We start from the raw sequence: 18,221 nt of genomic DNA on the forward strand, positions 1-18,221 counted from the left end.
GAGGATGATATGACGGCGTTGTCACTCTTGTTTTTCTGGTTTTTGTGTGTTTTATTATCTAAGTCTTGTAAGGCAGCTATCGTGTCCCCTGTCGTGCTAGTGGATGTGTTTTGTAAACATGCATGATCTCGTTAAGTAATGATGAACCGTGTTGGCCAGTTAATCGCGAAAAATGCATGGTTAATCATGTGATCCACAAACTAAGTAAAAAACAAACAATGCGAGTACAAATTTGTAGCAATATATCTTGCTCGAGAGTACACTACTTCTAAATCCTTTATTTCATATTACAAATTTAGTTCTTATAACCCAAGAGTACAATTACAATACCTGAAGAATCGCTATAATCCGAAGCATTGACACAATTTCGTTCAGCTTCATTACAATTATTTTCTTCAGGTGCTTCATGTCCTTGTTTAGTGCATCTTGCTTGCCGTAGTTCTCCATCTCCTCCGTTTTCTTCAACCACTTCTCCTTCTAGGGGAATCAGCATAGGTGAGTTTGGTGGAACAATACCCTTCTTCACGAGCAGATCCGCGTACTTTTCAATCCAATACCAGAAGTTGCATCCTCCTCTAACCGGCTAGAAATAACGAACATTAATCATACTTACAATTTTGGCACAAGTCCCGATGATAATAGACGGATATTGAATAACATTAAAAACATCTTACATTGTGATTATTGCACCCGACGAAATCGCCGGCGTTGGACGTTGTGGAGGCTGTTTTCCTCTCCACGACGCGCCACCGGCAGCTCGTGCACTTGATCATAGGGAGAGGACCATAACTTGGGTGCCGGATTATAGTGGCCGAGCTCGAGGAAGACATGACTTTGCCGGCGGCACGACGTTCGATCTAGAGTAGATGAAGTCGTAGGTAGAGGCGTTGAAGGGGAATTGTAGGGTTTCTACCTTGCTCTCGTTCTTAATAAAGCGTCCTTTACCTGGGCCCGGGCCGCACCGGCTAATCTAATGGCCCATCTGTTAATGGTCAACGCACCGCGCGCGCAATTACCCCACGTCCTTCGTGCGATGAAGGAAACTACCATAACTTGACGCACGATAATCACGAAGATTGGCAGGGTAAGCTCGTCTTCCACATTTTTTAGGCGCCAGCACTCTCGCCCAACGCCGCCGCCATCCGTGAGATCTGACTACCGCCGCCTCCCTCCCCATCCCCTTATCGGCGAGAAAGCCTCCTCTAGCTGCTCACAAGACATGCAAACATCGAGGTATTGCCTTGCCTTATTGCTTGTATGCGTACGTGTTCTTTGTTTGGGATGTTTCGTACGTATGATATCCTTATAGCTTTTGTGATTATGGTGAGATCATAGGCAGTAATCGATGTCAATATAATTGTTCTTTGAATTTTAGATCTTAACACTTGTTAGTGGAAATTTTTGTTCAACGCAAATCATCGCTTTGATAAAGATAGCGGATAGAATTATGATCTAAGAAAAATATCCGGCCCTTTCATACGTAACATAAATATGACTTCAGAAATTATGTTGCATGGCATTATACTTGCACACAAATTTTGACATTTATCTACTCGTTTTTATGAACAGAGAAGTTGAAAATTGGTGTGTGCGATGTGGATCGTTGGGTGGGCTTTGTAACAAGAATGACACAAGCTCAACGATGTAAACTCGTCGAAGCTGATTTACAAAGCTTGATTCACATGAAGAGTATAAGTCCACGATCGTCTATACTTAGCCTCATGTTTAAGGCATTTGACGCGAGTCGTAAACATTCAACTTGCAAAAAGATCAACCCTCGATTACTATAAAAGGAGTCGATGTGGAGGAAATTTTTGGTCTCAAGGACAAAGCAACAGATGGGCTGGATATTGACACCATCCTTTATGAGGATGGGGAATATGCAGAAAATGATATACCATCTCGTTTTCTGAACAAGTCCACCGGCAGTCTGAGTATTGATGGATTGATCTCGGACGCAATCAAGAGCGGATTAGCCGACGCTGACTTCCTTCGAAGAGCTGTTCTTGTGGCCCTTGAGTACAGTTCTTGCACCACAGTCCAGCAAACAGCTTCCGTTGGAGTATTGGACAATTGTTAAGTACGTGTCACGTTTGAAGAATATGAACTTCAATGGTTTCACACGTTCTTATTTAATTAACAATATAAAGAAACTGCAAAGTGAACATGAGATGGTGCAATGGCCCCGCGGCAACCTAGCCTCGCTTCAGGTATATTTGTCCTCACCACGTCCACTCTCTTAAAAAAAATCCAACAATGTATAAAGGTGTTTAAGCATGTTGTGCCAACATATGCGTATATTTACTATGAAAAAGTGCACCCAACTGGTTCACAATTGACGTCATCAAAGCCGTTGATGAGGAACTGATGAGAAGAAGAGGCGAGTAAGAGAGACAACATTGAATACCAACATGGACGAGGAACAGTGCTTGGTAAGTTTTCTCTTACTCATGTACTATTATCTTCATCATTTCATGTGGACTTACATCATCACTTCATGTGGACTTACATCATCACTTCATGTGCATTCCTTCTAGATTGACGACGACATATCTGCTAACCACGTAGAGGAGGTGATCCACACACCCGACGTTCCTCCAAGATCAAAGAGGAAGCAAAGTAAAAGAGCTAAAGCTTCGGGTTCAGTGGATGATTCAAGAATGGAGGTCATGGTTGAGCAGATTCTGATTAAACCGACTCAATCACATAGACACATCACTAAGCAAACATATGGACAAAGTTGCGTACGTATCTGCTCGGGTGACATGGACTATTTTTTGTATGCTTCTATCTGCTGAAATGCATCTCTACACAGCATGACATTAATTACCTTCTGAATTTTGTTCTGCAGAAAGTCCTAAAAATGCTTAACGCGAAAGGAGTTGCGTACAGGGCAGGCAAGGCTGACATGTCTGATGACGAAGATCAGGAGGTGGAAGACAAAAAGAAGGAGCGGCCTCCACACCTAGCCATGGCGTCCTTCCGCCTAAAGATTTCATGGACTTTGACGACATCAAGTCAGACGGCACTCGCATCATTTTTGAATTCGGCTAAGGATCAACATGACGATGAATTGGAAGATGCAAGTAAGAAGAGTGAGCCGATGGATGATTCGAACTTCGTGACACCCACCAGACAAGAAGAAGACTCGCTAATGCTGGGTACACGACACCGAGCGCCTAAGCGAGGAGACACCCCGAAGTACCCATAATCATCGACGACAAGGCTACACCTGAATCGTCCTGCTCGGCAACTATTGATTTAACTCTTCCGGATGCATTAGAAGAATTTGATAGCTTGAACACGATCTGCCGTGAAAGCGATAGAAAGTGGGAAGAAGGAGGAGAAAAAAGATGATGTATGTGGCAAAAAGGAGGAGAAAAAGGAAGATGTCTTCTGGGAAGCGCAAACGCAGAGCTCCTCGCAAATTAAGTTCCCCAAGCATTGTGATGACCGAGAACTGTCCTAAACGGTTTCCACGCCGGTCGTAAAAGGTATATTTTCTGAAATATTTTGCACTATATCAAGGAATCTTGTTCACATAATTAACTATATATGGTTGTTGTCGATAGGTCCCGATGCTTTGTTCAACAACGAATATGCCACGGACGGATCAAATCCGCCGACACCGGAGATAATTGACGCGGCTGCCGAGTATATTCGGATAACATGCAAATCTCACAAAAAAACGGCGAAGTAAGATCGTGTACGAGAATGAAGACGGGACCGTGGCGAGGGCTGATTTTCTTAAACCTATCCTTGACCGTGGATGGCTGTGCGGCACTCGTAAGTCCAACAACCGATGTCATCCTTCTATTTCTCCTAGGCTTGAATATATATGTGCTCTGGAGTGATCACCTGTTTGAATTATATGCAGGTCATTGAGTGTTACTTGGCTGAGCTGAGATTAAAATTGAAGGATAGGACAATATGCCCTGCTCGGAGGGCAAATTCTATAGTCGAAAATCGACCGAGAAGGCAGCGATGGAAAAAAAAAACCTTGACACGACGGATATTGCAGAAATGTCAGGTTGCTACGAAAGATGCGAGCTGGAATATTTTGGCACTAACAAGGTAATGATTGCTTGTACATTATTAAGTGAGAGGTTTCAAAATTAACTATTAATGCATTAATTATTAACTATGTATTTTTTGTAGGCTTATTTCTCGGTTAACATTTCCAAATGCCACTCGGGTCACCGTCGTCATGCACAGTGACAAGAAGGAATTTCAGGTGCTAGACTCGTTATGGCGCCTTGAAGCAGAAGCAAGAATTTTGTGGAAAAGCTGGTATGACTTTTGATCACGGAATGTAAGACCACCTTTTGGTACTCAGTTGCAACTGTACTTAAATTTTATGCTTCACAGAGAGAAGAAATCTTGAAGGACGTCGAGTTTGCGAACAATGAGATATCAAGAAAGAAGTATCCAGACGTTTCGAAATGGGAAATTAGAAGATACCCAATACCTATGCAAACTGATACGTGAGTCTACCGTTAATCTTACGCCATTACTATTGATGCCTATATGCAGATAGTTTACCTCGATCTATATGCAGGAACTCATGTGGACTGTTCTGTTAGCATGTATGGAGCAACCTGGGATGGAGATAAACTAACGGCCGAATTTTCGCAGGTTACCTCTTATCTATAGTATCTTTGTTACACACATGTTTATCTCTCCCGGTAATCTAAACTACATAATAATTGTTGCAGGAAACGATAAACAAGAACAGGAATATGACTGACCGCCAAAATTATAATGGCAGAATCAAACATGCACGAGAAGGCGAAGAAGGATGTCCTTGACATCGCGGCGAAAGCACGTGCGTAAAAAACATTATCAGATATTATTTGCACTAGTTGTAATGCTAGGGTGGATTTGTGTCCGGAAGGTCTCATAGACCTGTAGAACTTTTTTACTTTGGGTGTTGAACTTATTTGGGGTTGATGTTATTTGTTCCACAATGAGATAAGTACTTTTTTGCACGATAAAAAGTACAGATAAGTAATTCAACCTTTCGCACGTACATAATTCAAACGAGTAGCACACGACATGACATAGAAAAAGCGGGAAACATAACAAACACATGTTAAAACTAATGAAACTAAACATGACCATCCTCAAGTAGCCCCGGCAGCCTTCACCGCCATCGTGAACTTCACTCCTCCTCCTCCTCCTCCTCTTCGTCGAAGTTGTAGGGAAGGGTGTGCATCATGTTGCGCGTGGGAAAGTGGCACTCAAAGTTGGTGTAGATGTTGAACGTAGTGAATGCTATGAACTCGCAGCCGCACCAAAAGACTTTGCCGAGGAGCTCGTACGCGTCGTAGCGGTTGGTGAAGGTGACCGTGAGGAACAAGAGGAAGGCGCGCGTGGGTCACGGGCCTCGTCGAGGCGAAACATCACCGGCGCGTCCGAAGGGAGGTGGGCAAAGCCGGCGGTGAGGAACGCGCGGGCGAGCTCGACCGGTCCCCTCCACCCGGAGATGGCCCACACGCGGAGTGTGTTCTCCACGACGACGCCCGACGGGTAGCGTCGCTCGGGCACGGTAGGAGGCCGACGGAAGACCGGTGCGTTGAACCGCATCCTACCGGTGCGTTGCAAGGTCTTGGGTGGGGATTAGCTTCAAGTGGAGAATATATGGATTGTGTGTCGCGCCGAGTGAAGAGGGAAAGAGGGGGTATAAATAGGGCGCCAAATCGATCAATTACAATGAGGCGCGCCTTACAATGAAACGTCGCGCGTGTGTGTATCCGTGTCAATGCGGTGCGCCTGATTCAGTCTTCCTTTATTGCTCTGAATCGTCGACCATAAATGGCTCTGAATCGTCGTCTGCCTCGCTGAGCGCTCGAGCTGGTGCGGCGCATGCATGGCGAAGTCCGCGACGGGACAAAACCGTGCACACGGTCCGAACCACGTCTCCTCCCTAGACTAATCATGCCGCGGAGTGAGCCTCTCGCGGATCGCCGTCGCTCGGCGGATCGCAGCCGTGCACGGCCTCCATCCAACGGCGTAGAGCTAGGTATTGTAGGGCCCGCCCGGAGTCGCTTCGGCCGCCACGTGAGAATGGCCATTCCTCGGCTCCCGAGCGGCCGCCGCCCACCTCTGCCAATGAAGTTATGGCGCGCACGGAGCTATTGGCGACGCCACGCGTGCCCATCGCCCGCCGCCCACCTCTGCCAATGAAGCTATTGGCGACGCCACGCGTGCCCATCGGCCGCCGCCCACCTCGCCAATGAATTTGTCGGCGACGCCACGCGTGCACGGCGGCCGCCGCCGACCACGGTTGCTCGGGGCATTACATAGCGGCGCTCGTTCGGCTGCCTCATCTACTCCCGCACAAACCCTAGCCGCCGCAGAACCTGCACCGTAGCGCAGCCCACCCACAAGCCCACGAAGGAATCCATGGCTGGTTTTGGTGGGCGGCGAGGCGGTCGAGGCCGTCGAGGCCGAGGGCGCGGTCGCCGTGCTGGAGCAGCATCACCCAGCCGCTCGTCGTCGCCAGCGCCGTCATTGTCTTCGGAGGAGGCGACGTGCTTCGAATTCATCCTACGCATCGACCAGGACCCTCTCGGCATCAAGCGGCTTCCGGACAAGTTCGCCGAGTTCGTCGATGGCGTCGAGCCGGCAGAGCTGCAGCTACGGGAGGCGAGCTGCAACTTTCGTCGATGGCGTGTCGAGGTATTGTTCGACGGCCGGGGCAAGATGTACTGCACACCGGTGGGACAAGTTCGCCCGCTACCTCGATCTCGAACCCGGCTGCCAGCTTATCTTCTGCTACGACGGGGATGGCGACATGGTCGTCAAAGTGTTCGACGGCACATCCTGCCGAGATACTACCACATCGAGCGAGTCAAGCTCGAGCACCGACAGTTAGATATTTTCGAGTGTTCTTTCTTTGCAGCGAAAATGGCCACCGGCCAATAGAACCACTAGTGTACGTTTCCGGTCTGGGTGCCCGGGAGTGTTCTTTCTTGGCAGCGAACACAGAGAACACCCGAGGACGACACTAGTTAGGTTTCCTCATTTTTCAATGTTCTAATCTTGTTTTAAACTATGTAATGGTTTGTTTAATGTTCGTATCTGTGTTTAAATGAAAAGAGAGAAAAAAATTAGGTAAAAGTTATTGGTTTCCAAAATTTGTGAAGTTTTTTATTTATTTCAATTTTTGTGATAGTAAACCTATAAATTTCTGTTAAATTCAGGCGAAAAAAGTTGAGTGATAAAGCCATGGCCCATGAGTTCCCTCCCGCGTGCATTGGCCCGTTACATGTCCGATAGCCTAGTTTTTTAATTTTTCTTTAATCTGCTAAGACATTCGGTTAAATTGAAAAAATTCAAAAAAGTTTTAACCAACGGATTATGTTCACAAAAACGTGTGACATATTGGGTAAAAAAACTGGATTTTTTTCGAAGGTCGAAAAATCGACTAGCTTAGAAAAAGTGGTTTGATGTAACCCAAACGATTCCGTTTCTAAGAATGTGGATTTTTCGACCTTCGAGAAACGCTCCGAAATTTTTGCACACACTCTCGTATCCATTCTAATACGAAGTGTGAAGGTTTTTTCAATTTTTGAATTTCGTGAAAATAAACAATTAAATTTCAATTAAATTCGAGTTGAAAAAAAAACAAAAGAAAACTAGAGAACCCCGATGGATGGGCCATGAGTGTTCCTTCCTCGCGTCCATGCTCCACGTTAATGGGCTTAGTAGAAACCGTCGTGTACATGTCTTTCGGCCTAAGTCGATAAGTTTTTTAGTTTTGATTTGAATAAATCTGCAGCACATCCGGTAAAATTCAAAAAATTCAAAAAACGTTTTAACCAACGGATTATGTTCTACAAAAACGTGTGACATATTGGGTAAAAAACTGGATTTTTTTTCGAAGGTCGAAAAATCGACTATCTTAGAAAAAGTGGTTTGATGTAACCCAAACGGTTCCGTTTCTAAGAATGTCGATTTTTCGACCTTCGAGAAACGCTCCATAAATTTTTGCACACACTCTCGTATCCATTCTAGGACGAAGTGTGAAGGTTTTTTCAGTTTTTGAATTTCCGTGAAAATAAACTATTAAATTTCAGTTAAATTCGAGTTGAAAAAACAGAAGAAAACTCGGAGAACTCCTGCTGGATGGGCCATGAGTATTCCTTCCCCACGTCCATGCTCCACGTTAATGGGCTTAGTACAAACCGCGTTACATGTCTTTCGGCCTAATCGATAAGTTTTTTAGTTTTGATTTCAATAAATCTAGCAGCAAACCTGGTTAAATTCAAAAAATTCAAAAAAAGTTTTAACCAACGGATTATGTTCACAAAAACGTGTGACATATTGGGTAAAAAAACTGGAATTTTTTCGAAGGTCGAAAAATCGACTAGCTTACAAAAAGTGGTTTGATGTAACCAAAACGGTTCCGTTTCTAAGAATGTGGATTTTTCGACCTTCGAGAAACGCTCCGAAATTTTTGCACACACTCTCGTATCCATTCTAAGACGAACTGTGAAGGTTTTTTCATTTTTTGAATTTCTGTAAAAATAAACTACTAAATTTCAGTTAAATTCGAATTGGAAAAAAAGACGAAGAAACTAGAGAACCCAGTTGGATGGGCCATGAGTGTTCCCTACCCACCGCTCCATCGCCTCCCTAAGGACTATAAAAAGGGCCGCCTCTCATCGTCCCTTTCACACACAAACCCTAGAGGCTCTCTCCCCAACCCTTGCCGCCACCGTCTCAACAAGAGTTGACGCCATGGCTGGGAGGCGGAGGCCGACGTGGTCGTGGCCGTGGCCGCGGCGAGCTGCACGCTCGCCGTCGCCTGCCACACCGTCGGCTTCATCGCCGGAGATGGACGTGGAGGGGCCCGTGCTGTTCGAGTTCGTCCTCGTACTCAAGGGCGACCCACGCGGCATCCAGAGACTTCGACCCCTTCGCCGTCTATGTCGCCGGCGACGATCGACCGGGCACGCTGCATCCGCGGGAGGCTTCGTCCGGCTTCTACCGGTGGATCGTCGACGTGATATACGACGGGCGCGGCAAGATGTACCTCCACATCGGCTGGGAGAAGTTCGCGCGCCACCACAGACTCGAAGCCGGCTTCATCCTCCTGTTCACCTACTATGGCGACAGGGACTTGAGCGTCAAGGTTTTCGACGAGACGCGCTGCTGCCGGGACAACCACGACAACCACGGCGACAGCACCGACGAGGAGGACGACTGATGAAGAGTGTTGTTTCTTCGCAGCGAATACGTGCACGGAAGTTTACGGGTGTTCGCCTCATCCTCCCGTCTGGATTTTCCGAGTTTGGGTGATCTGGGGATTGTTAGCGGTGAACACGGAAACCTTGGATGCACGGTCTAGTTAGGTTTAGTTTTTTTGCAAAATTTTATATTTGTGTCCACCATGGTTCAAAATATGTATTAGTTTGTGGAAAACCATGTCCCAATTATGTATTAGTTTGTGGAAAACCATGTCCCAATTATGTATTAGTTTGTGGAAATTGAAATGAAAATACCAAAAAAAAGTATTTTAAAGGTTTCGTGTGTTCACACGAAACCTTCGATGCCAAATCAAGTGGATGGATGTGGATGGGGTTGCCAGGGTGAGTCCAACTGAGTGCATGGTTATTTCATGTGAGAAACCTAGGAGTGCATGGTCTATTTAGTCAACGTCGAAATAATCACAAGTACACAAATATGTGACTATTTTTTACCTCAAACTCATATGTGACTATTTTTACTCCTTTCTTACCTGTACCTTCTATGGTAATCAAACTTGTTGATTTTAGATAACATCTCTACGTGGCAATGACTTTGTTATCGAGGGATCGAACAAGTTTAGCTACGGAGACCGAGCAGTCTATGTGAAAAACAATCTATGCATGAGAATAACAAACAAGGCATTCATGCATAACGGTTATAACTAGCATTTATCTAGATAAAAGAGTAATGATTATAACTAGCATTTATCTAAACAAGGCATTCATGCTTAAAAGTTATAACTAGCATTTATCTAAACAAGGCATTCATGCATAACTCGTCATAACTAGCATTTATCTAAGGCGCCTTTATCTAAACAAGCGGGCATTCATGCATAACAGTCATAACTAGCATTTATCTAAACAAGCGGGCATTCATGCATAACACTTGGAGATATAAGTTCTTAATTAGTACTAAGAAATTCCATAAGTAGAACTTAAGGTTCTACGTACACACATTAAACCTAAAAGTTCTTAGTTATCCATTACAACCGGACAGAAATAAGCTCCAAGGACATAACATATATACGGGGGCGAGCATCGGGCTGAGGCATGCATGGTAGGTTCAGATGTTGCGACGCCTCTTGAGGATCCTGCCGTAACGGGAAGGCGAGGACCCGGCCAGAAACCTTGCAAGTGCCTCGTGGTCAGCCTTGCCCTGCCACTCGGGGGCGCTGTTGCGAGTGTCCATAGCATGCATCTCAAGGGAAGCCAGCGCGCCGTCCTTCACCTTGCAGGGACAGAAGGGGCAAGCATGCTTTCCCCTCCGCACTGTCTTCAGAATCCGAGACTCGAATCCCTTGACCTGCCTCTGCACGTAGGACTCAAAGTTGTCCTCGTCGACGTCGTCATCCGTGTTGTACTGCAAATAAAGGGGCACATGTGAGGAAGCGGCTAAAGGATGCAGAACATGGTATGGTATTCACAAAGTTCATATCTTCTTAATATTAACTGCTAAATTTAATGAGTAATTCTTACAATTCATACCTGAGGAACATAGAGAGCAAACTTTAACCATGGGAGTTTGGATACACGATTTACAAACTGTTAAAGATAATGTATTTATGCTTTCTATCTTGGTACAAGATTTACATACCGCCAAGAAAGGACTTTCCACACATTCGGCAAACCTGAAGAGTCACTACTAAGCATGAATAATTTCAAAAATAATAGCTTACTAAGAGTTTCTACGACATCCAAAAACAAATCAACCGTAGGTAGGCATTCTTCAACCACCTAAAATTTCTAGGTTTGCAGAGTTGTCAAAAGGCAGTCCATTTTTGGTTACCTTGTCACATATGTTGCTGATTTTGTTTCCTATATTACTTTTTTCATGAAGAAAGCAGTAGCTTTCATTTGAACATATCTTTTATTTTTCTTAGTGGAAGTCCAATTACTATTTTTCTCGTTCTGTTTATAATTTGAGCATAAGTTTGAATTTCCTTAGGACTTTATGTTCTTATGCAAGCGGCGGACATAAAGCGAGTAGCTGATATAATAAATATTATTTCTGGTTTGTTTGATACATACATCAGGATGTAAATGATGAGTTTTCCATCTGACATAAAAAAGCTTTCCCATAATTCACTGAATCTACAGGGAAACGGGGGCAAGGACCTGATCCACAATCAAGGTCTGAAATACCAATACTTTTTCCTTGTTTAACACTTGTCAGCACATATGTTTAGTATTTATGTACGTAAAAATTTAGATGTGCCTTATATTGCTTTTCTACACGGTTCAACACTCTGTTAACTATGTTTTTCTTGTTTAAAAATTCAAATGAGAGGTCTGTATTAAAAAGTGGTTCTCAAGTCGTTTATCATACATTCTTGCGTATCCAAATCATGGTAAACAGCAAACCTTCAGCTCTTGACCCATTTCAATCCCCAACGGCAAATAGGCTCATTTCTATATGAAGAAGCTCCAAACCAACTTAGTATGACTGCAACTTTCATTTATATTAGGCAAGTGGCTTATTTAGTAGTTGTATCTTATTTGTTGTTTGAGAATAATTTAGCTGAATCCACAATAGTTTGAATGGTATCGTCTTCTTATAGTGGTACACAGTAATGATTTTAATACAAAGTTTATTGCTTTGGATACAAGATCACAATGGTAGAAGAAGTGCAAGAAAAATGAATGTTTGTTGCTTTGGATACAGATCACAACGGGCATTCAACTAGTAATATTAACTCGCCAATGTTTGTTGCTTTTAATACAAGATCCACTTATTTACTGGACGGAGGGAGTAGATCTAACTCGCGGAGGCTCGATGTACTCGAGGACATAGCTGCGGTTACCGGATCGACATAGCATCCACGCGCATCTACTACATCTACTTTGCAGGGGTTACCGGATCTGAGAGGGGAGACATAGATTTACCTCGCAGGGCTGGAGCGTACCGGCTGGCCTCGTACATGGCGTCGATTTCCTTGTACGCCGCCTCCCTATCGGCAGCGGCGCGAGCAGCAGCAGCAGCCACCGCATCAGCGATGCCGCCCAGATCAGCACCAGCAGCTCCCGCGCCGATGTCCGCCGCCGCAGCAGAAGGCGCAGCCGCTCCCGCTCCAGCTCCAGCTCCCGCTCCCGCTCCCGCTCCCGCTCCCGCAACCTCTCCCGCTCCCGCAACCTCTCCCGCGGCCGCCCCCGCAGCCGCAGCCGCAGCCGCTCCCTCTCCGCCCTCCAAACCAGCAGCAGCCGCGGCTAGGTTCATGTCCATTGCCGGATCTCTGCTTCGCCGAAGAAATGGGAGTGTAGGGAGAGAGGCTTCGTTCGCCGAAGAACTAGGGTTAGGGTTTTCTCTCCTCGCTTTTTGCCGGAAATGGGGATGGTGGGGAGGGGATGCGGCCGACCGGGGGATAAAGTAGTGGACTCTTTTGGACTGTGCGCGTGTGCGTGGACCCGTGTGTGGACCCGTGGGCATTGACGGGTGTGTACGCGGAAGGGGTACGGGCGTGTACGCGGAAGGGGTACGGGCGTGTACGCGGAAGAGGTGTACGGGCGTGTATGTATTCTCGCGGTGATACGCGTACCTCCTCGGGCTAACGGGTCCTGCGGGTTTTGGAGCGGGCATTTCTATACCCGAATCGAAGTTGAAAAGACGATCCTGCCCCTCGCCGCGGAGTAATCTGGGTCGTTCTTGTGTTCCGCTCAACATACCCGTTCGACGTTGGGGGTCTATGGAAGCAGTCGCCATATTAATTATGATGTGGTGAACGATTTTACTTACGTAGTAGTATATTTTCTTCAATACAGTCCGATATACCAAGCTTGCCGCCTTATAGCAAGTTTAGAATTCAGATTCCTCACTTGAAAATCCAGTTTTACCTTCTTTTTTCTTGTAACAGACAAGGAGATGTTGTGCTTAAATCGATTATGTTACTGATTGCTGCCCACAAAACTTAGACAAGATGATTCTTGCCTTTAGGTTTTGTTTCCAACTTTACACAGTGAAGAACCATGAAGTACCATATCCATGTATATTCGGTGTATGTATGCAGGGGGCAAAAGAGATGGGAGGATAATCACCAAGTATTCTTCACACTGAGGCTCAAGGACCCGAATTCTTCTGATCCACACCGTGTATAGATCGATGGACGGCATCCCGCCAGAGCTTCATGTCCATGCATGCTGCATGCATGTGCCATTGTGCTATATATCGATCGTTACTTCGGAGAAGGTCATAACATCGATTAGAGAAGTCACGTTTCTTCACGTTGGGAAGAACGTATAAATAATCAGCCTATGTCAAGTTACTGCCCAAAAAAAAAATCAGTGTCAGGAGATCGAATCCCCAGCTAATTAGTTAGACTTTGGGAGAAACCAAGCTGTCAGTAACTTCTGACCCATCTACAGCTAACCTCTTCCCATCAATTAACTACTGTCAGAACAAAGATATGCAAGGTTTTGCTGCAGTAACTCAAGACCCTTCTACACCTGACGGCAAGCAGAGTGCAAGTCAGCGGTACTGCACGAGGAATCGAGGATACGAAGATATTTTCTCATGAAGTTAATGCAGTCTAGCTGCAAGATCAATGCTAGCAGTGCAAGTCAGCGGTACAGCATGCATGCGACCGTGATTACGGAACCTCTCATCGAGCTCAATTCACCACCCAAAGCGCGCATTCGGCGTGCACCACGCATGGCCCTCCTCCACCACTCGACCGCTATATATACCCACACACCCTGCTGCTAAGCATCCAACTCATCTCACAGTACACCGAGCTCACTCACCATGGCTGCTACCACTAAGCTTGTAGCTCTTGGCTTTGTTGTCCTCGTGAGCATTGGCTTCACCAGTGCTTCACGTATGTTAGCTAGCTCATCCAGCGCCTCAGGAGGAGGGTCGGGAGGAGGAGGTGGTGGTGGTGGGGCGGGTGCAAATGGATACGGCGGAGGAAGCGGACAAGGTGGTGCCACTGGATACGGCGAAACCTTCGTAGGTTCAGGTTACAAGTCTAACTATGCCCAGGGAGCTGGTGGAGGAGGAGGAGAAGGCGGCGGCGGTGGTTCAAATGGCGGAGCCGGATCTGGTTCCGGGTCCGGCGGTGGCACTGGCAGTGGTGAGAGTGGTTCTACAGGTAGTGGCCAGGCCAGTGCTAATGGTAGTGGTGGGGGTGAGGGCCAAGGTGCTGGCGCCAATGGGTCTAGCGGACAAGGTGCCGGAGGGGGCGGTGGTGAAGGATCTGGTGAGAGTCACATAGCACCAGCTCCTTCTGCTGGTGGTTTCAGCTACTCTGATGCCGGTGGTGCTGGTACCGGTGGTGGCGGCGGGAACAGTGGAAATGGAGGTGGAGAAGGAACTGGAGCTGGAAGCGCCAGTAATGATGGAACCTCGGGCAGTGCCATTGGACATGGTAGCGGCAACGGTGGTGGCATAGTTAAAGGTGTCGCTCAAGGGCCAAGCATCGGAGTTGGGTCTGGTGCAGGCTCTGGAGCTGCACAGACCGGTAGCGATGGCCCTTCTGGTTCCGGCTATGCCGCCGGAAGCGGTGCCGGCGGCGGCGGTGGCGCAGGTGGAAGCGACAATGGTGGGGTTGGCAGCGGTGGAGGCACGGGACAAGGGACCGGAACAGGGTCATACCCTTAAATTTCCTTTTCCAAAGAAACTAGAACGGGAGTCCAACAAGCATTTTTAATTTCTTCATTTTACTATACCACATAAAGTTTAGTTTCTCTTCATTCTTAGGATTTTCATTGTCCTCCTAATAAAGGGCTCCATGCATGATTCTAGTCGAAGCACGTAGATAGTGGAACAAACCAGTTGAGATGTAATCGCTTTTGTCATCGAAAAATATAAATTTGCCTATTCTTCTTTATTATTATCGTGCATGCATGCCATGTTGTTCTTGTATGTGTTGATTCTTTCTAGTGGACTGTGGACACCGTGAATTTTACCAGTGACCACTGATTCATCTACTCATGTCACCTAGTTTAAATAATGCCCTACACTACCAGAACCCGTGCTTGTTTATACACCTAAGCAGTATACTCGATGCATGTGGGTACATATGAGCCATGTTACCTTGAGTCCTTGACATTGGCCATTGCAAGCCCTCCCTACATATCTCATGGAATACTAAAATGATACAAAAAATAGTGTGACATTTGAGTGTCATGTTGGATTTTGTATGTAAGTCCATCTTACAAAGAACAAGTACTTCTGCTTTGAGTGATTCTAGTGGAGAAGGACGGAAAGAATGTGAGGTAGGACGAACTTCAAAAAATAATGCAAATACCAATTAGTTCTGAGACATAATTGATATATACGATTCTAACAAATCTGAATTGAATTAGCAATATCCACAAAATCGACGGCTCATATAACTCAATACTACACACGTACCCATATGACTACTGACTAGTAAGTCAGCACCGTAAAAAGCCTCCCAGAACAACCCATGCTTGTTTATACATCTAAGCAAGCAATGCATGTGGATACATATATGAGCCATGTTGCCTTGACATTGGCCATTTTCATCCCTACATATCTCATGGAAGACTAAATCGATACTTCTAAAATTTTGGTTTGACATATGAGTCTCGTGTTAAATTTCATGCTGAGTCCGTCTAGCAAAGAGCAAGTAGTTCCGAGCCGAGTGATTCCAAATTCCAACTAATTGAAGTTTATCTTGATTTTTTAGAAAAGAGTCTTACCTAATACCTAGATATCCAACTCAAATACCATTTGGTACAGTAGTTTGGCCAAGCTTAATCACATGCACATCTGACCGGTGCATGTGGATACATATATGAGCCAAGTCATCTTGAAACAGGGCCATTGTCCTTACATATTGCATGGCAAACTAAATTGACTAGACTCAAGGTGCGCCCCTAAGGCGCACTGGTTAACCGCGTTCCATCACATGAGCAATGTGCATGTAGATATATAGGGAACGTGCATGGGTGGGGAGCGAGAGCGGATTTCCCCGATGTATGAAGGGCCCCTGACATTATCTGTATTGTCCATTCGTTGGAGATTCACACAAAGTCAGCCCAGTCATAGTCACGACACATTTGCACTTTCCACCTTCCACTACTAGTAAAATCCTCATCTATGGTGCACATTTTTTGGTTTCTCGGCGCATATTTCATGCGCCACAGAAGTCACGGCACAAAAAATAATTTTTTGTGGCACATGTTGATATGCGCCACAGAATTCCAAGATTTCTGTGTGGCGCATATTGCCTTATGCGCCACAGAATGGCACTAGATTCTATGGCGCACAGATTTATTTTTTAGGATTTTTGAAGTTTTTGCAGATCTGTACAAAATATAGGTACATATCAGGCTTTATACAGGAAATATCCAGAAATACAAAGAGAATACATTTTATATCCAAAATGACATGATACAATCACAAATTTTCATCATCACATCACTTAGAGTTGAATTATTATTATCTCACATTATTACAAATGTTCATCATCACATCACTTAGGCACCACCTAGACTAAGGTAAAATAGAGTACAACCGCGGTGCCGGTGAGCAAGAGCGGGACCAAGAACTTCAGCCGGTTCTTCTTCTCCACGTGTCTCCTCCACTGTGCTACCGCCTCCTCTCTAGTCGTGTATCCCTTGTAGATGTTCTTGCTGAACTTATGCACTTGTTGGTGACAGTCACTCCTCGTAGACACCTGGAACCCGACCCTTGTACACAACGTATGTCGGCATCTCTATTGACAAGGCATATTAGCATATCATGCATATATGTTGATAAATACTAGAGCAAAGCATTCACAAACCTAAAAGATAACATCGATGAAAATCAAAGAACAACGACCACATATAGTTAAGTCGAACACAACAACAACGACCATTTAGAGCTAGGTAAGTTAAGTTTGCGACACACACATACACGATGACGTCCATCGATACACAAACCGATGAAGATAGTAATTAGTGTTTATGACGCACACACGACGTGTCCATCGATACACACTTAGTCAAGGAGCAATGTCCTCGTAGGGCTCCGGGAAATGCTTATAACAATCTTTCATCGTCCACATCCTAATGTCACCCTGCATTTTGATTTGTTCTTCGATCTCCCTCTTACAAAATGCTCGGTTCATGCGTAAAAGCCCCCCACTTGTGTTGACATCTTCAATGATTTTATGTGATAACTTGACCTGGGTAGCATGGAAGTCTTCTCTAAGATCATCATCGCTGATTCGCGCCAAATTTTCGGCCCATCCTCAGAGAGCAGATGGCAGCGTTAAGTTCTGGCTATCCCAGACAAACCCTTTAAGGTGATGCATGACGTAGAAGGCCTCCTTCATGCTACCAGACGGCTGCTTGACATATGGGAATTCGAACACGTGCTTAAACTTGTGTTTGACATCATCCCTGAAACATTCCCCTTTATGATTGAAGGGGCCTCCCGGTTTGGAGTAGCCCTCGACCGCATCATCTAGAACACTCCTTAATCCGGCGTAGTTCTTCTTCTTCGCACTCCTCGAGTCGAAATAGGTGGCAAGCGAATACCTCGGGGAAATGGAGATGAGTGTGCAGTATATGTCTCTGCGCAACACACAATTGGAACAGGATGTTGGAAAGAGCAATGGAAAGAAATATATTAGACGGCTAGAGGATGTGTACTTACTCGGGAAAGAAAGGCAAAATCATGTTGTCCTTCCTCCTGTTGTCCAACAAGAACTTCTGTAGGTATGACTTCGCTCGGTCCCATGTCGTTGATCCGACCAACTGGCTGTCACGCATGTAGTAGGGATCTGCTACCGCGATGTACGGGGTACTCTCTCTCTCTCTCTCTCTTGATCCTCATCACCAGATTGAGCGCGAATAGGCGGACCAAGTTATAGTCCAGCCTTCTCGAGTGAAACAGCTTGAAGATGTCCTCGTACGCTATGAAGAACACATCCGCGGGGGCATCAGTGCATCCTTTAGCACCTTGACCGTGAAAACCTGGTAATTCGGAAATTTGTATTTAAGAAGGAGTTCCTCTAGGTG

This window comes from Lolium rigidum, chromosome 2 (genome assembly GCF_022539505.1).
Source record: "Lolium rigidum isolate FL_2022 chromosome 2, APGP_CSIRO_Lrig_0.1, whole genome shotgun sequence".
NCBI lineage: Eukaryota > Viridiplantae > Streptophyta > Magnoliopsida > Poales > Poaceae > Lolium > Lolium rigidum.